Source organism: Panthera tigris, chromosome A2 (genome assembly GCF_018350195.1).
Source record: "Panthera tigris isolate Pti1 chromosome A2, P.tigris_Pti1_mat1.1, whole genome shotgun sequence".
NCBI lineage: Eukaryota > Metazoa > Chordata > Mammalia > Carnivora > Felidae > Panthera > Panthera tigris.
This window is the reverse complement of record NC_056661.1, coordinates 56,047,208-56,061,743: the sequence shown is the minus strand read 5'-3', so window position 1 is coordinate 56,061,743 and position 14,536 is coordinate 56,047,208. Positions and strand designations below refer to the sequence as shown.

The following is a 14,536-nucleotide window of genomic DNA, read 5'->3' as shown; positions in this document are numbered from 1 at the left end:
ACCAAGACAAGAAAAGGTCGCCTCTGTAAACCGCTAAGTGTTGGGGTCGTTTGTTACACAGCAGTAGAAAATGCTCCTCAACACCTCTCCCTCGCATCACCCCACGGGGTAGCCTTCGCTCCGCCCCATTTGAAGTGATCTTGTTTACTGTATCTATTCCTCAGTAAGGGGGTGCTCCAAGGAGACAAGGGGTTTGTTAGGTTCACTGTGGTGTCTCTGGTGCTAAGACAATGTAGAGGCTGCTGGTTAGTGGCTGAGTTACAGTGACGCGTCAATGCCAGGAGCCCATCATTCTGGGATGTCCCGTGTCTGGGAAGCCAGGACATGCCAGGGAAACAAGAACAGACCCTTAGAGCTTCCTGGTCCCAGACCCAGCACTGCCACTTACTGCTGCCCAGTGGCCTCAGAATGTCACTCAACCTCTATGAGCCTCAGTTTCCTCATCTGTGGATCGGGGATGATAACGACCCCCACGAGTGCTGTAAGGAGACAAGGCTCGAGTATGACACACAGCAGCTGATTGATAAAGCCGCTTCTCTTGCCACCTGCCTGAGGTGTCACTTGAGAACGCGGGCTCCCTGCCGCTAGGCTGCTGGGTGGCCGCTCACGGGCAGACCTGCAGCACAGGAGGGAAGGAGGGAAGGGTGATTCTGTAGTAGATGATGTGTCCCCAAGTGCCAGAGCCCAGCGTGGGGCCTGGCATCCAGCGGGCTGCAGGGGGTGGGGGGATGTTTGTTACGTGAGCCCGTAACGGAGCTGGCTGCCACCTCACACGCTACGAGCGGCACACAGCGGTCCCTGTTTAAACCGAGGATGGTCATGCTCATGTTTGAACCTCAAGGCATAGCAGCACGGTCTTAGGGCAGAAGGAGTAATAAATGCTGTGGGGAGAAAGGGCAGAGAACGGCTGGGCAGAACTCTGGTGAGGGCGACACCTACACGTGCACGCTTGGCCGTGGCGTCAGCGTGGGTGAGGTGGCAGGCGGCGGGGAGCATACTGGAGCCCTCTGGTTCCCTGCCGAAGGGGGTGAGAACCAGGAATAGGGCGCCTTTCCAAACTGGCACGAACAGATGCAAGGTCACAAATGCAGCCTCACACGTGTTCAACCAACACCCGGAGCCAGCATGAGGCTTCACATGTGTGCACGCGTAGGCCACGGACGCGTTACTTTGAGTGGCCCCAGACATGCCTGGAGACAAGGATTGTGGCACAAGTTGTTTATTTGGGAGGTGAAGGCGAGGGGGGAAGGGAAGTGAGAAAAGGAAGGGAAGGCAGCAAATCAAGGCTATCAAGCCATCCACACCGTGCAGGAGCCCACTACTGTGGAAAACAGGAACCGGGCCACCAGGAAGCCGTGTGCAGAGCTCTCCCAGCCAAGAGGCAAGGCAGCTGGGGTACTGGCTGAAGTGCCCTGGGAACGCCGTCTCCACACTTTGGCCTACCGCCCAAGTGGCCAAGGGGTCTCCAGCAGCAAGGAGGTGCTGGCAGTTAGAAGTCAGGCCAGTGTGTACTGAGGAGGCTAGGGCAAGGGACGCTGGTGGCCAGTGCTCTCTGGACTAAGAAAGCCTCCCGTTGTCCTTATGACAACACAATGGATGATTAAGCCTTCATGTGCCTTTCAGAAAGTCAAAGGAGTAAGGAACCATTCTGGTCACTCTTGTTTTGATTCTGTGGTGGACCTTGCGGACTGAGTCATTAAACAAGGGTGCCAATCCCCTCCTTCCATGCCCTGTGGTAGTTGGTCTCTGGAAAAAACTGAAATCTACATTTCCCAGACACCCTTGCAGCTAGGTTTCTGTGGGTGGTCTCAGCTGCTCTAGATAGATGCCTGCCCAAGGTATAGAAGGTGGAAGTGAGCAACACAGAGCGGTGGGCAGATGGGACGCCCCGGCTGGCAGGGAACAGAAAGGTCTGGTTCTCCCACAGCAGCTGGCTCCAGTGTTTGGGCCTGAGCATCACAGACAGTGGTGTTTCCGTGGCAACAGTCTCAGGCAGGGTTAGCTGATTGTCCAGGCTATGCTGTCCCTGGCCATGGCGCGTCAAAGTTTATTCCCCTGGTAGTTCTGGAATCTCAATCCGAACACCCAGGAATAAATTCCACTCTGCTCAAACCAGAAAGAGTGGATTCTGGTGTCTGCGACTAATCACTGCGACTGGATACAAATTCAGATTCTGAAATCACCTCTATTGTGTTTTCTCGTGTGGAAGAAATACAGAAAAGCTTAAGAAAAACAAGTATAAATCATCTGCAATCCCACCACCAGGAGGTAATGACTATAACATTTTTGCAGGTTTATCTCCAGGCTTTTTTTTTTAATCTTTTTATACAGTCAAAAGACAGTTTGTACTGTTCTATGCCAGCTTTGCTCACTTAATGTGGATTAGAAATGTGCCCCAGTGACCCTATTCCTGAGGCTTTTAGCAACCTGGACCGAATCAGAGTCCCCTCCGTCGACTTTTTTCTTTAACCTCTCTACTGAGGTGTAACTGACCTACACAAAGGTGTACGTATTTACTGTATACAACCTGATGACGTATGAGATAAGTGACATCTGTAAAACCGTCATGACTGTCTACACCATAAACACATCCATCACCTCCAAAAGTTTCTTCCACCCTCTTTATTTATTATTATTTTTTTCTTGGGGCGCTTGGGTGGCTCATTCAGTTAAGCATCCAACTTTAGCTCAGGTCATGATCTCGTGTCCCATGAGTTCAAGCCCCACGTCAGGCTCTGTGCTGACAGCTCAGAGCCTGGAGCCTGCTTTGGTTTCTGTGTCTTCCTCTCTCTGCCCCTCCCCAGCTTGCACTCTGTGTGTCTGTGTGTCTCTCTCTCTCTCAAAAAATAAACATTAAAAAAATTTTTTTAAAACTGTTATTTTTTTCTGATATGAATGCTTAACCTAAAAATCTACCCCCTCCGCAAAGTTTTACATATATAAAATGGCAATATTAATGATAGGTACTGTGCCATGTAAATCTCTAGGACTTACTCATCTTGTCCAACTGAAACTCTGTGCCCTTTGACCATCACCTCCCCATTTCCCCCTTTCTCCAGCCCCTGGAAACCACCATTCTACTCTCTTTTATATCTGACTATTTTAGCTTCCCCATCTAAGTGGTATTATGTAGTGTTTGTCCTTCTGTATCTGACTTATCTCACTTAGCATAATGTCCTCCAGGTTTATCCGTGTTGTTGCAAATGGCAGGATTTCCTTCTTTTTAAAGGCGTACTGATATCCCATTGAGACTATATACCACATTTTCTTTGTTCATCATGAGTCGATACGCATTTAGGTTGCTTCCATGTCTTGGCTACTGTGAACAATGCTTCAGTGAACATGGGGGTGCAGGTATCTCCTTGAGATTATTTTGATTCCTTTGGGTATGTACCAAGAGGTGGCGCTGCTGAATCATATGGTCACTCTATTTCTAATATTTTATCTGGCTTTCCTGTCAGGGTAATGTTGGCTTCATAAAATGAGTTCAGAAGTATCGTGCTTCTTCCTGTAGGTTTTGGAAGCATTTGAGGATTGCTATTAATTCTTTGAATGGTAGACTTCACCTGTGAAGACACCTGGTCTCACTTTCCCTTGTTGGGAGGTGTTTGGTTACTGATTCAATATTCTTATTTATTGTTAGTGTGTTCAAACTTTCTCTTTCTTCCAAATTCTGCCTTGGTAGGTTGTATGTTTCTAGGGATTTGTCCTATTCTTGCAGGTTGTCCAATTTATTGGCATAAAATTGTTCATAGTCGTTTCTTTTCTTTTTTATTTCTGTGGCATCTGTTGTGATGTCTTCTCTTTCATTTACAATTTTCTTTATGTCCTCTCTTTTTTGTCTTAGTCTTGCTAAGGGTTTGTCAATTTTGTTTCTCTTTTCAAACCACCAAACTTAGTTTCATCTATTTTTTTTCTACTATTTTTCTATTTTCTATGTGATTTATTTCTGCTCTGATCTTCATTATTTCTTTCCTTCTGCTAACTCTGGGCTGTGTCTGTTCTTTTTCTAGAACCTTGAGGTATAAAGCTAGATTATTTGAGATTTTTCTTTTTTACGGAGGTGTTTCTCAGTACCTGTTAATATTGTTTTTGCAAGGTTTTGGTATACTGTATTTTCATTTTCATGTGTCTTGAAATATTTTCTAATTTCCCTTTTAGTTTTTTCTTTCCAATGACTGTTCAAGGATATGTTGTTCAATTTCCATGTATCTGTGAATTTTCCCATTTTCTTCTGTCACTGATTTCTAGCTTCATTCCACTGTAGACAGAAAAGATACCTGGGATGATTTTCATCTTGTTAAATTTGTTAAGACTTGTTTTGTGACCTGTTATGTGTTTTATCTATGAGAATGTTCTGTGTGTGCTTGAGAAGAGTGTGTATTCTGCAACTGTTGGGTGCTCTATATGTCTTTTAGGTACATTTTGTTTATAGAGTTGTTCAAATATGCAATTTCCTTATTGATTTTCCATTTGGATTTTCTGTCCACTATTGAAAGTTGGGCATTGAAGTCTCCTCCTACTGAAGTCTCCTTCAGAACTGTCAATGTTTGCTTTATATGTTTAGGAACTCTGATGTTCAGTGCATACATATTTATAATTGTTATATCTTCCTGTTGAACTAAACCTGTTATCATTACATAATGATCTTCTCTATCTCTTATAGTTCTTGACTTAAAGTCTATTTTATCTCATATAGTATAACCACCCCTACTCTCTTTTGGTCACCATTTGCAAGGAGTATCTTTTATCTAGCCCATCATTTTCAGCCCTTGTGTGTCTTTGAAGCTAAAGTCTCATGTACTCAATATATAGTTGCAGCCTGTTGTTTTATCCATTCAGTCTTTCTATGGCTTTTGATGGGTGAGTTTAAACTATTTACACTTAGTTATTGGTAGGTAAGGACTTACTATTGGCATTTATTCATCATTTTCTGTTTCTTTTGTAGTTATTTTATTCCCCTCTTATTCTTTTGCTGTCTTCCCTTATGATGTGATGATTTTTTTTGATATTATATGCTTTGATTACTTTCTTTCTCGTGTGTATCTTCTTTAAATACTTCCTTTGTGGTTACATGAGGCTTATACACAACATCTTATAGTTTTAACAGTCCATTTTAAGCTGATAACAACTTGATTTCCACCACATACAAAAACTCTACACTTTTACTCCCCCCCCACACATTTTATGTTATTGATGTCACAATTTGCATATTTTATATTGTGCACCCTTAACAAATTTTTATAGTTTTAGTTATCCTTAATACTTTTGTTTTTTAACTTTTATACTTGGATTAAGAGTGATTTGTGTATAATCATTACAGTATTGCATTGTTCTTTATTTGTCTTTATATTCACCCTTACCAGTAAGACTTATGCTTTCATATACGTTTGTGTTGCTGTTTAGTGTCCTTTCATTTCAACTTGACAAACTCCCCTTGGTCTAGTGAGGGGTGCCTGGGTGGCTCAGTAGGTTTAGCATCCAACTTTGGCTCAGGTCATAATCTCGTGGTTTGTGAGTTCAAGCCCTGCATCAGGCTCTGTGCTGACAGCTCGGAGCCTGGAGCCTGCTTCAGATTCTGTGTTTCCATCTCTCTCTGCTCCTCCACTTCCTCTCTCTCTCTCTCTCTCTCTCTCTCTCTCTCTCTCTCAAAAACAAATAAACATTAAAAAAAAAAAAGGTCTAGTGATAACAAACTCCCTTGATTTTTGTTTGGGAAAGTTTGATCTCTCCTTCATTTTTATTTTTTTTAAGTTTATTTTTTATTTTGATGCCGGGTAGGGGGCAAAGAGAGAGGGAGAGAGAGAATCCCAAGCAGGCTCCACTTTGTCAGTGCAGACCCAAATGTGGGGCTAAAACTCACAAATTATGAGATCATGACCTGAGCCAAAACCAAGAGTCAGATGCTTAACCAACTGAGCCACCCAGGTGCTCCTCTGCTTCATTTTTAAAGAGGAATTTTGCCAGGTAGAGTATTCTTGGTTGGTAGATTTTTTTCCTTCAGCATTTTGAATATATCATTCCACTCTCTGATAGCCTTCAAGGTTTCTGCTAACAATTCTGCTGATAATCCTAATGGAGTTCTGTTGTATATGAGTTGCTTTTCTCCTGCTGTTTTCAAACTTTTTGACTTTTGACAGTTCTCATGTGCTTCACTGTAGACCTTCTTAGATTCAACCTATTTTGTATCTTTTGGGCTTCATGAATCTGGATGTCCATCTCTCTTCCTAGATTTGGGGAGTTTTCAGCTATTACTTCTTTAAATAAGCTTTCTGCCACCTTCTCCTTCTCTTCTTCTTCTGGAACACCCATTATTTTATATTGGTTTTCTTGATGGTGCCCCATAAATCCTGTAGGCTTTCTTAACTCTTTCTTATTCCTCTTTCTTTTTGCTCCTCTGAGTAGACAGTTTCAAATATCCTCTCCTCAGGTTCACTGATTCTTGCTTCTACTTGATCAAGTCTGCTACTGTACTGACTTTTTCAATTCAGGCATTGTGTGCTTTAGGTCCAGAATTTGTTTTGGTTCTTTTTTATGGTTTCTCTTTGTTGAACTTCTCATTTTGATCATAGATTGTTTTTCTACCTTTTGTTGTCTATCTGTGCTCTCTCATAGTTCAATGAGATTTTTAAAATGACAATTTATAATTCTTTGTAAGGCAATTCATAGATCTCCATTTCTTTGGGGTCAGTTAATGGAGTCTTGTTTTGTTCCTTTGGTGATGTTATGTTTCCCTGATTCTTCATGATCTTTATAGCCTGTGGTGGTGTCTGCATATATAAAGAAGTAGTCACCTCTTCCAGTATTTATGGACAGGATTTGGGAAGAAAAGACCTTCATCAGACAGCCTGCCTAAAGATTCTGGATATCTCTCAAACCTTTTCTATGGACCACTCCACTTCCACTACATTCTGGGGAGGTAATCTTAGGATTGTGTGCCTTCTCTAAATCCCACAGAGCCATGCCAGGTGCTGAGAGTTACCCATTGCTTTCCCCTAGGGCATTGCCCTAATATGCCAGGGCACTGGGTGCAAGTTCCACTTCCTCCCCTCCCCTCTGTAAAGCATGCCTTAGGATTTTGTGCCCTCTCCCTACCCTACACAGCCATGTTGAGTGCCAAGAGTTAACCACCCCCTTTCCATAGGGTAATGCATCAATATGCCAGGACAATGGGTAAAAGTTCCACTTCTCTCCATCCCTCCTGAGGAAACAGTTTCAGAGTTGTGCACCTTCTCCCAATCCTGCAGAATCAAGGCTATTGCCGAGATCCTTCCTAGATGCTGAGATCTGCATGCCATGTGTGGGGATGTGTGGAGCCCCTTCTGTGGGGGGCTGTGGTTTGGGGATATACATGCTAGTTGCTATAAGCGTCTGCCCTTTACTTTGTTCTCAGCTGCTCTCCGATGATCCAAGCCATACCAATTTCCTCAGTGCTCTAATGTGCCAAGGTAAGCAGGGCTTTTGGGCATTGCCCCCAAAGGTCAGGAAGCTGGACCCTCTCTTGTTCTTTCTCCTGAGGGAGAGAGAAGTCATGGACTGCGGGGATCTCTCTTGGCTCTGAGTTTTGTTGGTCGGGGGAGGGATGATGCATGCAAAGTGCAACTGCTCCTTTTACCCTTTTCAGTGTGACTGATGCTGGATTTTGTGGTCCACTGGGGTGCTGATACCTTCAACTGAACTCCAGAGCTCTCACAAAGGTATTTTGTATGTAGGTGATTGGCAAGTCAGTGTTTCTGTGGGGGGAGATACGCTAGGACCTCCTATTCTGTCTTCTTACTGATATCATTTTCCTTCTCCATCCGCTGTTAATAACACTTTAAGAACAAAAGACATACTCTACCCACAGCCTACAAGGCCGGAGGAGTCTGGGATTGCTCGTTTTTCCAGCTTCCTCAGCATCCAGCTTCCTCCTGGCTCACCCTGCTCCAGCCACACATCTCCCAAACAGCCAATCTCCCCACCTCCAGCATCCTGCTAATTCCCATTCCTTCTGCCTGGATGATCTTTTCCTACCTGTTTGTTTCTCTGGATCCCTCTCATCTTTTGGATTTCACTTTAAATGACAGCTCCTAGGACAAGCTTTCCCTATTTGCCACATCTGAACAGTCCTCCCCAACCCACCCAGGATTCTCTACCACATAACCCCATTCTTTCTTTGTTGTACTGGTCACGGTCTGAAATTGTCTCATTTGTCCACTTGCTTACTGTCTGTCTTGCCCAGTAGAATGTCAGCTCCACGAGGCCAGGCACTGCGTCTCTCTGGTTTATCACTATATTCCCTGCTTATTCCCCAAAAAATTGTTTTTAAAGCAACATTTCAAATGGTAACACAGCAGTCAATGTTCAATGTGTCATACTTGACTTTGCCCTTTCCTATTTGTGAATACATAGTAGTTTCTGAGTATAAATAATACTGCAATTGACATCTTTGTGCATAATATTCTTTGTCCCTGCCTCTTATGACTTTGCTAAGCAACAGTCTCAGAAGTAGAAATAGCAGCTCCATCAAAAAGCATGAATATTTTTAAGGCTCCCTCATACACACGACCACACTGTCTTCCAGAAAGTCTGAATTAAAGACCTAACATAGGTCCCACCACTCCTGAATGTGAGGGCTAAGAGATGAGAGATGAGTCTTTAGCAGTGCACATAAATAACTGGGCACCTGATTAAAATTCAAATTCTGATGGAGGAGGTCTGGAGTGGGGTTCAAGATGCTATGTTTCTGGGGCGCCTGGGTGGGTCAGTCGGTTAGCGTCCAGCCCTCGATTTCGGCTCAGGTCATAATCTCCCAATTGTGAGATCAAGCCCTATGTCAGGCTCCATGTTTAAGATTTTTCTCTCTCCCTCTCCCTCTGCCCTTCTCCTGCTCACATTCAATCTCTCTCTCTCTCTCTCTCTCAAAAAAAAAAAGATGCTTTATTTCTAACAAACTCCGAGGAGAATCCCTCCAGAGGTTCTCATCCTCATGCTGTTTGCCATCAGTGTCCAGGTTCCCTACTGATACAGCCTCTGGGCACCTGTGCCATATCCATCCCCAAGCCCCCAAGGCCAGCAGCCCCAGCAGGAAAGCCTGTGCTTGTTTCCAATTCTTCTTGTCTCCATTTGGTTCTTAAGTCCAGGCTCCATGACACCTGGTGTTACGTGCAGTTCTTAGGGGTTTTGAGTTGGGTTTTCCACCAGTTGTGGGGTGCACTTATCCCTTCAGATCCTAGGATGCTCCACTGTCCCGGATGGGACCGTAGACATCTGTGACTATGTTTCCTGCCTGCCCTTTACTTCCTCATCTTATACCAATAATACATCTTTTTTCCTTTGAAGACCTTGCCCCATCAGTTTTTCCTAGTCTATATAATTTGGGGGATGTTAACTCTCTACAGAATCAAAAGGTGGGCACATAACCTAGATCTGGCCAATCAGTGGATTTCATGCCTTTTGTTTTAGTAACGGATCGAAGGCTGGACATGTGACCTGGGCCCAGCAAACCCATGCCAGGACTTGCCACAGAACTTTTGTGAACGAGAACCTCTATTCCCTCAGGGAGCTGTTGGGGCTACCACCCGCAACAAACTGACTAGACAGTGAGGCCAACATGGAAAGCAGAGGGCGAAGGTAACTCCTGATGACACAACGTGAGTTGCTGGGTAAAACCGGACCTGATGCTGTTTTGACTTGGATGGGAGTGGACTACAGGGAGCTGGGACCAAAGCCAGCAAAGCAACACACGAGCTTGAGCACTGATGTTCGTGCATGTCAGTGTGTTCAGCATAAACTATAGAGGGAAGAGGACTCCAGAAAGAGAACCCCTAAGAGCGTGCATGCACACATCATGCTCACAGTTCAGGCCACAATAGTGTGGGTCATGGCAGGGGGCTGGGAGGACCTAGAGTCAACAGAGGAAGGTCTGCTCTGGCCGAATAGGAGGCTTTACCACATTGTTGGCATCTCTGTATGATACGCAATTAGCTTTGAAACAAGAATAAAAATAAGGCATCAGTCAGCTATAAAGTAGCTTAATGGGTGCATGAATCAAAACAGCATTTAAATATGGTACAGCAGCCTATTTGGAGGCTTTAAAAAGCCTCGTGCTGTTGATCTCTCCCCAAGGAGGAAATCCTCGGTGTTGCTGCCCTCTCTTTCTTATGCATGAACAGGGCCTTCAAATGCATCATCTCCTGAGATCAGCGGAGGGACAGGTGGCCGGGTCAAGGTCACACGGGCTACTGAGGCACAGCAGACCTGCGGACAAAGGTCTTCCTACTACAACCCCGGGTTTGACGCATCACCAGAGGCAGGTTTCCTCAGGAGCCACGGAGGCTGAAGCCGCAGGGCCCTCACTTGTGTGACCCTTTCTTAGATCTGACACGTAATTCTGGGTTCTTTTTCTTAAAAAGTGCCACCCAAAAATATGTAAGTTCTACGCTCTAGGCCCACAAGGCATGGATCAGCCCCAATCCCCAGCCACACCCGAGGCTGTTTTCCCACTCCTTTCTCCCCATCTTTCAAGAACCCCAAACCCACAGGGCGTTGTCACAGACTTGAAATAGCTACTCAAAGCCTCTGCTGCCAGAACGTCTCTGCTCCGTCCTTATCTGCAGTTTCCTCCCCATTACTGATGATTTAGACACTTGTTATGTAAATGACATCTACAGAGACCCATTCTGTGAAATGCTTACAGGACTCTTTTAACGTCTTCATCATTTTAAAAATAAAACCAAATCTTCCTGCTTCTCCCTGGGCCAGTTGCTGGGAGTCCACAACCCCCATCCCTTGGGCCATCTCAGGGACCTCTTTCCCATGCCTTCTAACCTGTCAGGGCTGGACGAGGGCTGATGTCAGTCACACTTGCTTGGCCCAGACTCGGTTTCTGCCCAGAAGTCCCCTCCCTGCCCCTCAAGCCTTCTCAGACTTTCAAGGGCATCCCAGTCTTAAGACTGAAGGGACACACCTGCCCTCCCCACCCCTGTGCTCAGGGGCCCCCAGAGCTGGCAGTGCTAGACCAGAGAGAGGGGGCTGCCCAGGGGTAAAGGCGGCGGGGGGGGGGCTGGCACCCTGCCCAGAACCACCTTAGGGCTTCTCACCTTCCTCCCTAGAATGTGATTCTTAGCACCCCATACTCCCAGTACAAAAGGGGACCCCGGCTTCTCCTGAAGTTACGTGACTGATGTTCATGATATCATGCTGTGGAACTGCTTGAAAAGTAATAGTTCCAATGATAATAATTATTGCTTTTTATTTTATTTTATATTATTATTATTACTCTTATTATGACAACTAACATTCACTCAGCTTGTACCACAAACCAGGCCCCATTCCAATCATTATACACGTACTGACTCATTTAAACCTCGTGATGTCCCAGGAGACAGGCGGTGCCTTGACTTCATTTAACTTTTCCGCTCTCTGGGGCTTCTTTGTTTTAATTGCAAAAGGAACACATGCTCGTTGGAGAGAACCGAATCATCCAGAGGTGTGTAAGAGCACGTCCACAGTGTCCCCTGTGCCCCCACTCTCTCCCTTCCGTCCCTGTCTACTGCACTCCCCTGGCCTAACCAAGGAGAGCGGTTTCAGGTACCTGATCTGTGCATATGCCAATGTGTGCAGCGCATATTGGGAGGCTCTCTTAGAATCATCCTCCCCATGCTATGGAGGAGGGAAGTGCAGCTCAGAGAGGTTGAGTGACTCCCCCAAGGTCACACAGCAGGCGAGTGGAGGAGCTGACACTTGACTCCCGAATTTAATGGCAAAGTCTGTGACCCTATCCACTGGCCCGAAATTGCCTCCAAAACTCTTATTGGCTTCGAACAAAATGGGTGGTAATGATCATAATGATAGAAAATAGCAGTGCACATTGATTACGGAGCACAGTACCATTTGGGGTACGTTATACATACTCATCTAGACTTTCCCAAAGCCTACTACTCTCACAGCCTCTCTCCCATTTCACAGAGAAGGGAACTGAGGCATCATGAGGGGAAGCCACTGCCCCAGGTCATGCAGCTATAAGCAGTGACAGAGCAGGATACAGACTCCAGGTCCTCAACTATAAAGGCAGCCCAGGAAGGATGTTGGGGTAGGAAAGGGCAGGGTTTGGTAGGATGGCCACTGTCCTCATCTCGAACTCAGAGGGACGGATGAGAGTGCCTCACGCTGACCACCTCAGGGCCTTTGCACAGGTGGTTCCTCCATGACTGTTACCCCTTGCTTGGCCTAAATAATGCTTGTTACCCCTCCGGCTCCCAGCTTACTTAGCAATGAGGCCCTGGGGCCCCTGGGTAAATCCCGGTGCTTGCCCCTGTAGCACTGGTGCCCAGCAGACGTGGGGCAAACGTGTTCAGGGGGCAGTGCTCCATGAATAATGTGTTCCCATAGGAGGAAGGCTGTGCCAGGCTGAGGGGACACCATTCGTGAAGCAACGGGGCAAAGGGATGCTGGTGGCTCAACAGGCCTGGTTCCTGGGGAAGCACGGGAAGGGTGGGGATATGGCAGAGCAAGCCTGGACCGTGGGAGGCACTGCGGAGGGTGGAAAGTGGCAGGGCAGGAGGCAGGGCCACCAGGAGGAACACCAGCGGAAGGCAAGAGGGAACCAGGAAGGACTATGGGCATCTGTTGGAGTTCAGAGCCAGACTTCAGAGTTCCTAATAATAGCAGACACCTGAAAAGCAGAAGCCAACACCTCAATGGGCAGTGCTACTCACTACGGCTCAGGGAAACTGAGGTAGGAGCATTGCTTCACGTCTGCTGGGGGCCCCTTGGCTAGGCCTGGTTCTCACTCCGCAGGGACCCCGCAGGCAGCACGGGTGCTGGGTGTGGACATACAGACCTGACTCTGGACAGGAGTCCTAGAGCCCACCCGCCCCTCCCTGCTGTGTGCCACTAAGGCAAATCCTACTCACTCTGGGCCTCGAGCTACCCACCTGCAAAATGGAGATATGAGAAACCATGGAAGGAATGAGCAAAGGTGTTTTGGGAATACGACAGCTATAAACAAAAAATAAACAGCTCTCTGTTCCTGGGTTTCCCACAAGGCAAGTGGTAAAATGTTTCTGAACGAAGAAGCAGGTGAATGCATGAATGGCCGCCCTGTTCCCTCCCCTCACATCATGGCGAGTGGTTTAATGAGTCCAGTTGGCATCTACTGCCCTTTTTAAGAATCTCCAAAGGGGCGCCTCGGTGGCACGGTCGGTTAAGTGTCCGACTCTTGATCTCGGCTCAGGTCATGATCTCACAGTTCGTGAGTTCAAGCCCCGCGTTGGGCTCTGTGCTGATGGTGCAGAGTCTGCTTGGGATTCTGTCTCTCCCTCTCTCAGCCCCTCCCCTGCTTGTGCTCTGTCTCTCAAAATAAATAAACTTAAAAAAAAAAAACTTAAAAAATCTCCAAGGAGTTTCCCTCTCCCCGTGAGAGGAGAGGGCACCCTGAGCACTGTGAATCGGGACGCCACCAGCAGAGAAGGGCTGTTCCATTTCCCACCACCATAGGGGCCGCAGACAGACGCGTGGTGCCCGGAAGCCACTGTGGAGGGAGCCGGCACTCGGGCCAGCAGTAAGGAGCCCAGAGGTTTCCTTCTGTAAATGGCCAACTGTAAAAGGTACCTGTGGGCGAGAACAATCCATGCAGCCTGGGTCAGGCGGAAGGCAGAGAGCTGGAACCTTAGAAACGGTCCAGTCGAAGCCGCCTGCCCACTTTAAAAGCTTCTGTGGTCTCCTGGGTGAGAATTAGAAACTCTTTTGGACAAGATGATTTTTCAGAAAGGAGGATGGATTTAGAATGAGAATGACATATCCAAACAGGCTCTATCAGACCTTGAGCAAGTGCTATATTTTCAATGGTGCTGATTTAATCCTCTCATACCAGGCCTCCGGGGCATCCAGGGGCTTCTCCACCCAAAACCCCTTGCTGGGTAGTCATCAAGTAAAGCACCAGGGACAGGTTCTTGTCAATGAGGTTCTGGAGGCTCTGTTTCCCTAAGACATTTTCTCAGCCACCAAAATGAGCTCAGCCCAAACTATCTCACCTGCCCGAGCAATGAGACTGGTCAGGTCTCAGATGGTGATGCTGGGAGGGAGTGGGAGACCAGAGTGTGCCCAGTGGAGAGCCCCAGCCAGTGAGGAGTGCCCAGGGGCGCTGTCCCGGGGCTGGGGAGCAGGTAGAGTCAGGGCCCCCAAGGGCAGCAACGTCAGCACCAGGGGAAACAGAAATTGTGGCTCACAAAAACTGTCAAAACACCTACAGGTATCTCAAGATGGAATGGTTGTGCCTGAAAAACAGAGCTCCCTGTCCCTGGAAGGGACACAAGAGTCAGTGTGGGTGCACAGGGCGTGCAGAACAGATGAGGGGTCTCGGCCCCCAGGAGATGCCAGGATGCTAAGATCTGGCTGTTTCTGTTAAACAAAGGGCAGAAGCTCCTCCTCGCTGGCTAGGGCCGGTCGAAGGAGCACGGACTGCGGTCCGTGGGGAAAATAAGCCCACGTCACACATGTTCCCGCTTGCAGGTGCATCATTTCACAGGAGACATTCCAACAAAGCTCAGCAGAG

The 14,536-nt window shown here is 46.9% G+C and overlaps 1 long non-coding RNA gene across 3 annotated transcripts; it reads left to right on the top strand.

The window, feature by feature from the left end:
- Nucleotides 1-1,430: 1,430 nt before the first annotated feature.
- LOC122236739 lies at nucleotides 1,431-10,731 on the top strand. Of its 3 annotated transcripts, none has more exons than XR_006214989.1 (6): nucleotides 1,431-2,268; nucleotides 6,758-6,919; nucleotides 7,394-7,448; nucleotides 7,625-7,697; nucleotides 9,445-9,612; nucleotides 10,155-10,731. It is a non-coding gene; the product is annotated as an uncharacterized LOC122236739 (long non-coding RNA). The 3 variants fall into 3 exon arrangements; XR_006214988.1 differs by having other exon boundaries at nucleotides 9,445-9,632; XR_006214990.1 differs by lacking the exon at nucleotides 6,758-6,919.
- The last annotated feature ends 3,805 nt before the right edge of the window (nucleotides 10,732-14,536 follow it).